This window comes from Sitophilus oryzae, unplaced genomic scaffold, assembly GCF_002938485.1.
Source record: "Sitophilus oryzae breed Bouriz unplaced genomic scaffold, Soryzae_2.0 scaffold_1625_pilon_pilon, whole genome shotgun sequence".
NCBI lineage: Eukaryota > Metazoa > Arthropoda > Insecta > Coleoptera > Curculionidae > Sitophilus > Sitophilus oryzae.
Genome location: NW_022146309.1, coordinates 1,532,886 through 1,541,186, shown reverse-complemented (window position 1 = coordinate 1,541,186; position 8,301 = coordinate 1,532,886).

Sequence of the window (8,301 nt, the reverse complement as noted above, 5' to 3'; positions counted from 1 at the left end):
TATTTCTATGTAATGCACTTTATCTAATTAAGTTAGGTATAAAGAAAATGTTGAATAAATAAAGAAAATGTCAGTCCACTAAGATATTTTATTTCTTAATATAGATTAATGAAACATAATCTGCTTCAAAATACATACAGATGGATAGAGAATATTTCAACAAAGAAGGGTGTTTGGTTCTCGGTCTTCTGAGGAACTTTTTCGAGTGTCTTAGGGCCGTATTCATAGTCGATCGCCAGCCGCTCGCGGGCGGGACCTTTCCCGAAATTCTTCGTTCTTATTTCAGAGTCGAGCGCTCTCCGAGTAACGCGTGCGAACATCCGTCATATAGAGTAACCGCTCTCTCGCCGGCGGGCAGTTGGATAAGCATTTTTTTCCGTTTCATAGTCGATCTCCAGGCGAAGAACACTTGCGCAGTTTAAACCCCATCCGGTGATTTTCGGCCGGAGACTGGATCATGTCCGTACCATCTCCGGGCGGCCCGCCAGTTTAGTCTGGTTTATTTCTCTAGTTGAAAGAAGCACCAAGCAAACTTAATTAATTATGGATATTTATAATATTGTGACGATTAACGAAAACGATGACATTCGTATTTTTGAGGCCATTATTCATTACATTTGAGGCATATGAATTCCGTCCATCTATTTGACCATTTATTTGTTTTATCGTTTTGTTTTTGTTATGTTTATAATTTTTTATTTTTCCTATTGTTTTTACGTTTATTACATTAATTCTTTTTGTATTTTACACAAACTGGAAAAAATATACCAAATTCACAAAACATCAGTCATCTACACAAAACAATATTAGAGCCAATTTAAAAATATAAATTACTTCTACTCTGGTCATATTTTCCCTTAAAATAATTTTAAAATCCTTAACACAGCAACAATAGGTTAAGGTTAAGGTCTATAAAAATTGATAAACGTAATAAAAAAGAATCCATAAAACTTTCAAATAACCGAACAGACCTATGGAATTCCCCATTATGTAAATTATTAACTTAATATCCTTTTTATTATGACCCAAAAATATACCTAGCTAAAAAATATGTATATAAAAAATTGTAAATCTTTTTACTATAAGTGAAGGATTACGAAGATATTATTCATTACTTTAAAACGAATTATAACAAAATAATGGACACATTAATAAAATATTTAAATTAGGTACCCAATATCAATAAAATATTTAAATTATTAATATTTAAATATTTAGAGAATGTTAAAGCTCGTATAATCGATTTTGTGTAGAAAAGGGAAGAAAACATGTTCCCTGTTGTTAAAACCCTCCACCCGAAGTGAAATTTTTTTGGCGACGCGGCGTTATTTTCGCCAGCCAGCGGTGCGCTGGCGGCCGACTATGAAAGAGCTTTTTTTCTCTTCCGATATCGAAGCGCTCGCCGGAGAAATCTTCGGCGAGCGCTTCTTTTCGGCGGGCGGCTGGCGCTCGACTATGAATACGGCCGTTAGACCGTTGGAGGACTCCCATTCCAGGGGATGTAGTCTTCGAGGTGCTTCAGTTCCGCTTGGAAAGCAGAACGGTTCTGGTCCAGTTAGTGGAGTCTTCGCTCCTTTTCTAGCCAGATCTTTGCTTTTTCATATCTTGATGAGCTGGCACCCATAGTAGGAGGACTTTATTTTTGGAGGAGTATTTAGTTCTCGAAACTTTTGAAAGCATCAGTATATCACGTTATTGTATGGTCTTTTACATGCTAAGCAAACGTTTCTCTCTTCCAATACGTATATCTCTTCATATACGTCAATACTACAGTGAGGTGTTTCTCAAAATTGTACAGGGTGAGTCAAATTCGACGCTTTTAAATGGAAACACCCTTTTCTATAGGAGATAGACAAAAACTAATATCGGTGTCTGGAGCTCAATTTTTGTCAAAAACATGATGGTGAAAACCGCATATCGATATCTGTTACCGTTTCGGAGTTACGGGGTGTTTTTCAAAAATATGCATTTTTAACAAATCTCTGTAACTTTTTGCTATGAAAAAATTTTGTATTTTTATGAAAACATTTCCAAAGCACCTTTTACGTAGAATTTAATGGTTTAAGTATATTTTTTAAAAATTAATAATTTAAGAATTATCACCAGAAAATTTGATTTTTATATGGGACACCCTGTATATTTTTAATTTATTGAAAAGAATTTAAAATTACCTTTCCAAAAATATAACACACTTGATATTTTGCTCGATTCCTCTTCGAGATATAGAGTATATAAAAATTCGCCCGCTTTAAATAAGTAGGCTTTGAACGGCACCGGCTGTAATACAAAAACATTCTAGCTGTGAGCATCAATTAAAACGAAAATAATATTTGCAATGAGAGATACAGAATATTATAACAATTTAAAATATATTTAACCAACATCAACACATTTAAACTATATCTAATAACAATAAAAATAAATAGCAAACCAAGACATGAGATTTTGCTACAGGTGTTCGACATATCAACCGTCTTCTGTTATGGACAGACGGGGCAGTTTTTGAACATTTCTCGCGAAATTCATTAACTCAGTGGGGGTGAAAGATACCCTCTCATAACTGCTAAGTATTTCTAATTCTTGTCTAAATTATACCGAAAAATAAGGAACATTTATTTTTCTGCAAATATATCAATATGATTAGATCCATGGGCACTAAGTCAGGCGACCTCGACGGCCAACGGCTGGGATCTTGGTTAGCTATTCAATTATTCATGAAATTGGCTGCAAAAATTTGCTGATAACTTCAGCGTTCAGAGGCGGTGCGTCGTCTTGCTGGAAAAATATGTTTTCGAGTTCCATTAAGGGCATATCATCAATAAGGGGTCCAAAGCCTACTAGTCAAAAGTGGCGAACTTTTAAAAATTCTGTATTTCGAAGGGGTTTATAACAAAATATCAAGTGTGCTATATTTTTGGAAAGGTAATTTTAAATTCTTTTTTGTTAATTAAAAATATAGAGGGTGTCCCAAATAAAAAATCAATTTTTCTGTTGATAACTCTTAAATTATTAATTTTAAAAAAATTATACTTAAACCATTAAAGTCTACGTAAAAAGGTGCTTTGGAAATGTTTTCATAGAAATACAAAATTTTCCATAGCAAAAAAGTTACAGCGATTTGTTAAAAATGCATATTTTTTAAAAACACCCCGTAACTCCGAAACGGTAACAGATATCGATGTGCGGTTTTCACCACCATGTTTTTGATGAAAATTGAGCTCCAGACACCGATATTAGTTTTCGTCTATCTCCTATAGAAAAGGGTGTTTCCATTTAAAAGCGTCGAATTTGACCCACCCTGTACATCCTTGGTATGTTATCCACTGGGAGTTGGAGGTTGGAGGTTATCCACTAACTAGTTATAACTTATCATACAGAGATCATATCTGAGATGGTTTTATAGAGGTTAGTTCTTCATCTCCGATATCAGTCATAACAAACTTCGCGGCGCATTCAGTGATGATGTGTTCTTGTGACGAGGTCAGTTAAATTGAGGCAAAGTTTCGTAATTTGATAAAATAAATTGATTAAATAAAAAAAAACGAATATTAGCATTATTTTTATTTTTTATGACCTTATTTGACTGAATAGATATAACAAAAAAGATTTCACATTTTCATTGCTACTTTTTTTGTTCTACAAGATAGTGTTATCAGATTTTCAAACCGACCTACTTTCATCATCTACTTTCTTTCTTTTTTTAAATACGGCTCTAGATTTTTATTACGGATTTTAAGATCCCAAAATCAAGTATGTATCGCACTTATTCAGAAAATTCATATTGTACGGCATTCAACGTGGCATTTATATCAGCATAAAGTTACGCAACTTTGCCTCAATTTAACCGACCTCGTATCTTTCCTAATTTTTGAGATCCCAGTGATGAAGCTCGAATTTGGGACACCTTGTACACTGTACAGGGTGGCCTCATATATTTTTATTGCATTTCTCGTTTATAGGTAGAGATACAACTAGCTACTTTTTTTTATGAAACTAAAGATGCTATATACACAGAGATTTGTCCTAGCCATCTTAGTTCCTGAAATACAGGGCGAATTTTAAAATGTTGCATTTTTCACCCCCTCGTTATCTTAATTATTTTATAATTTATCGAAAAGGTGAAAATTGTATCTCATAGACTTTTTCACGTAGAATCCAATGGCGTACCTAGTTTTTCGCTAAGAGTGCCGAGTTTTTCACTAATATTTTCAAAAATATTTTTTTTATTTACTTTGTTATGAGCTTACCAATACCTACTCTACATATATTTATTTTCATTAATAAGGTAAAAAAAATATTATTTGGCTCTCTTTTTAACATAAATCAAGCTAGTTTAAGAGTATTATTTTATTTAACTTAACCAGATAATTGTGTTCCATAGTGTTATCTTAATTATCTACACAGCGCAGCTTAACTTGTGCATTGTGAATTTTAGATAACATGCTGTTAATCAGATTGATTGATATTTTTGATGCACTTGTGCAATACATCCAGAAACTAGCGTGGAATAGCCAGTAATACTTCAATTAATTTTTACTACACGAAACAGCGTTAAATCACACCCACTTTATTCATGAGAATTTCATTCATTTTAATAAAAATACTAAAATATTATGACATAACCACGATTTCATGAACGATCAACATGAACGGCAATCGGGACGGCGCGGCGTGAAACAAACTTTAGGTTAAACAAGTTGAACAGTTCTGATTTCTGCCGTACCGAGCGCTACTGTCGTAATTCTAAAAATCTGTTGAAATCTTTGAATAAGAAGACTAAGGAATGAGCATAATGCTATCCATGTATTCATGTATGGTGGGCGGAAAAAGCTCTCTAGGGTGGGGATCTTTGACAGTTCTGTTTGACGATTCATTTGACACATTTGAATTTGATTTGAAATTTTGTGGATTTGTCAGTCTTTACGGAGCTTATTTTATGTTATTTATTATTTATTCTACTACTGATAGTTGTATAAAGGTAGTAAATCTAGATGGAAATTGTAGCAGAACTTAAATTAACAGTGACATTATCGCGATTTATCGAAAAAGACTCTAGAATAGTTGGTTGTGTAGCGTGCGGTAGATCTCGGCAAAAATTGAGTGAAATAATGGAACAACTTTTCGCTAGTAAGTGACTATATAATATACATACGTGTAGTAAACCGATCATTTATGAAATTCACTTAAATTAACTAAATTATATATTTTCTTGCATTTTAGCTTTTATTTACTACTTGTCAAAGATCAGATGTCAAAGAATTTTGATACGTTAATTTGACTTACCTGCTTCAGTAGCGTATCGGATATTTGTGTTAATAAATACTTATTATAACTTATCTATTTTTATTAGAATTATATATTTTTATAACAATTTTAATAACTACCAACATTTATTCACAACGTAAAATAAAATAACAAATTATTGAGTCTACCCCACGTCTACCCTACATCATAGTTTTACATTTTTTAAATAAAATTAGAACGACACTGATAAACCGGAATTTAAATCGGCCATATTTGAGGCCTATCGCGGTGTACCTAAGATTTTTGATATTGTTACGGATTCCGTGGGTCCACTAATTTAAACTCACGATAAAATACTTAACGAATTTATTTTCTCACTTTATACACAATTACTAACTTATAACACACAACAAACTAACTATTTATAAGATTCCTTCACCAAATTGTCCGATTTTCAATTTCCACGCGGTATATTCAAATTTCAAAAACTCCTCTCAGTTGTCGATGGCTCCGGCTTATATACTCTATTGACTGCTTCTCGAAATTTCCTAAATTCTCGGAAAGCGTACTTCTTCATACCAGACAATTCTATTGTCTGATTCCCTTACTTCTCGACTTGACTAAAAGATGGCGCCTGAAAAAGTCTTTTAATTTCTAGCGGATACGTTGCGGTTGTGCAGGCAACCAGTAATACATTTTTAATTTCTGGCGGATGCGCCATTTTTCTTGACATTGCCCCCTTCTCAAATTTGATCGTCCCGATCAAGGTTTCCTGTCTGGTATCTCTTCAATCGATCCAGATGAACTACTTTCATCTTACTTCTAGGGCTGCGTTGAATCCGGTACACATCATTTATCCTCTTGATGACTGTATAAGGACCTTCCCATGCTGGAGTTAACTTTGGGGACCTTCCTTTCTTGCGCTGTGGGTTATACAACCATACCTATCGTCCTGTTGAAATCCCGTAAAATTAGCTCTGAGGTCGTAACGAGCTTTCATCCGGTCACTGGCTAGCGTAATCTTACTTCTCACGGCCTTATGAATTCCCAATAATCTTTCCTTCCTAACGATTCTTTCGAACGACAGTCCAACGTTATCTTGTTCCATTTTTTCTCCAGATCGAGTACTTGGTCCTTGTCTAGCTGCGCAAATCTTACATTGTCGACACCATTTCTTTACATCTTCGCAATAATCCACCCAGTAAAAGCGATCTCTCAGCTTGCTCAAGGTCTTGTTTACCCCAAGATGGGCTCCAGTTTTACCACCGTGAATTTCTTCCAATACCTGGGTAACTTTCTTCCTTGGTACCAGTAACTGAGTTGTTACTGTCCTGCCATCCGCACTTTCCCACGTGCGCTTTAACAATCCATTCTCAATAACCAGTGAATTCCACTGAGCCCAGAGAGCTTTGAAAACCAGCCCTCTGTCCGCAATATCCTGCCACGGTGGTCTCTCGCCCTTACCTTCCTTGAGCCGTAGTATTGCTCCGATGTCTGGATCTTCCATTTGATCTTTCCTCAATTGTATCGTCGTCCATGGTTCGTCAGTTCTAAGCTTAAAATTCCTTATTCTGATAATGCTTTCGCGATGTTTCATTTTCTTGTCCAAGGTAGCTCGTCGTCGATCTAGGTCGTTGTCGATAATTTGTACCCGTCCTACACGGCACCCAGCGGTTTTCTCTAGTTTCCCGAACACAGTCTTCTTGGTATCACCAGGTATCATCACAATTTTCGATGATCTTTCTTCCATATTTCCTGGTCTCTTCTCTTTAGATACAGAAAATTCCTCATTTCCGATTTTCAGGATGTTTCTATGGTGATCAAACGAAAAACCATGTTGACTGATCACATCCATACCCATGATAAAATCATCTTCAATGTCAGCCACCAAAACGCTATGCCGAAACTTCAAATTTCCTAACTTCAGTTCGACGATAGCCTCTCCCCGTACAACGGCCATTTCCCCCGTAACTGTACGTAAACACACTCTTCTTCTCAGAGGCATCAGCTTCAATTCTTGCACTGAGTTAGCCCGCACCAACGATACCATAGCGCCAGTGTCCACTGTCATTCGGATTCTCCTACCATTGACCTTCCCGTCGATCACTAAACTGTCAGCGGTTCTTCCCAGACTCCTAATGGGAAAAAACCTGGGGGCTCTGTTCTCCCCAGTCAATACTCGCCCCTTAGTATTGACTGATTTTAGTTTTCCTGGTGCCTACGTTCTCTGGATGGTGAACGGGATCGCATTTGAACGCGGCAATCCCGTTTAATGTGGCCATTCCTGCCACATCTAAAGCACCTTATGTCCTGGAATCTTCTCTGGTTCTCTGTCTGGGTGTTGTTGACTCCCTTGTTTATTAGTAGCTCACATAGTTTGTCGACTTTCTTACACATCTCCTCCAAACCTCTGTGAGTGCTTTCGGGCTGTTCCTCGACCGTTACCGATCTTATCTTCGGCCTAGGGATGGCGCTAAAGGCAGCTTCGATTTCCAGCGCCCTGACCAGTGCTTCGCTGCTGGTGGAAAATCGGGATATTTGCAGCGCCCTCTGTAATTCGTTGTCCCTCAGTCCGCTGATAAAGCACTGAGCAGCGAGTTCCTCCCTAAATCCTTCCGGTGCTTCTGGATATGCCAGGTGTACCAGCCGACGTAAGTCTGCTTCAAATTCCTGCAGACTCTCTCCGGACCTCTGCAGGCGTGTCTTGATCTGTGCCTGGTAAAGTTGGCGTCGATGTTGGTCGCCATATCTTCTGTCCAGTGCAGCGACCAAAGTTTGATATTCCTGCTGTTGGGCTGCAGGAATAGTTTGCAGGAGTTCCAGGGCAGGGCCACGCAGCGCGATGACAAGTGCCGCTGCTTTCTCCTGGTCAGTCCATCCATTGGCAGCAGCCGCTGCTTCAAACTGGCGGTGGTACATCGTCCAGGTGGTTTGTCCATCGTAGGTCGGGGCCTTGACGTTCGCAGTTCCAGAAACGCCAGGTGTCCTTACTTGTACCTTGGTCTTCTGTAGGTCCATCTCTAATTTTTCCATTTTCTGCTGAAGGCGCTCCTCCAG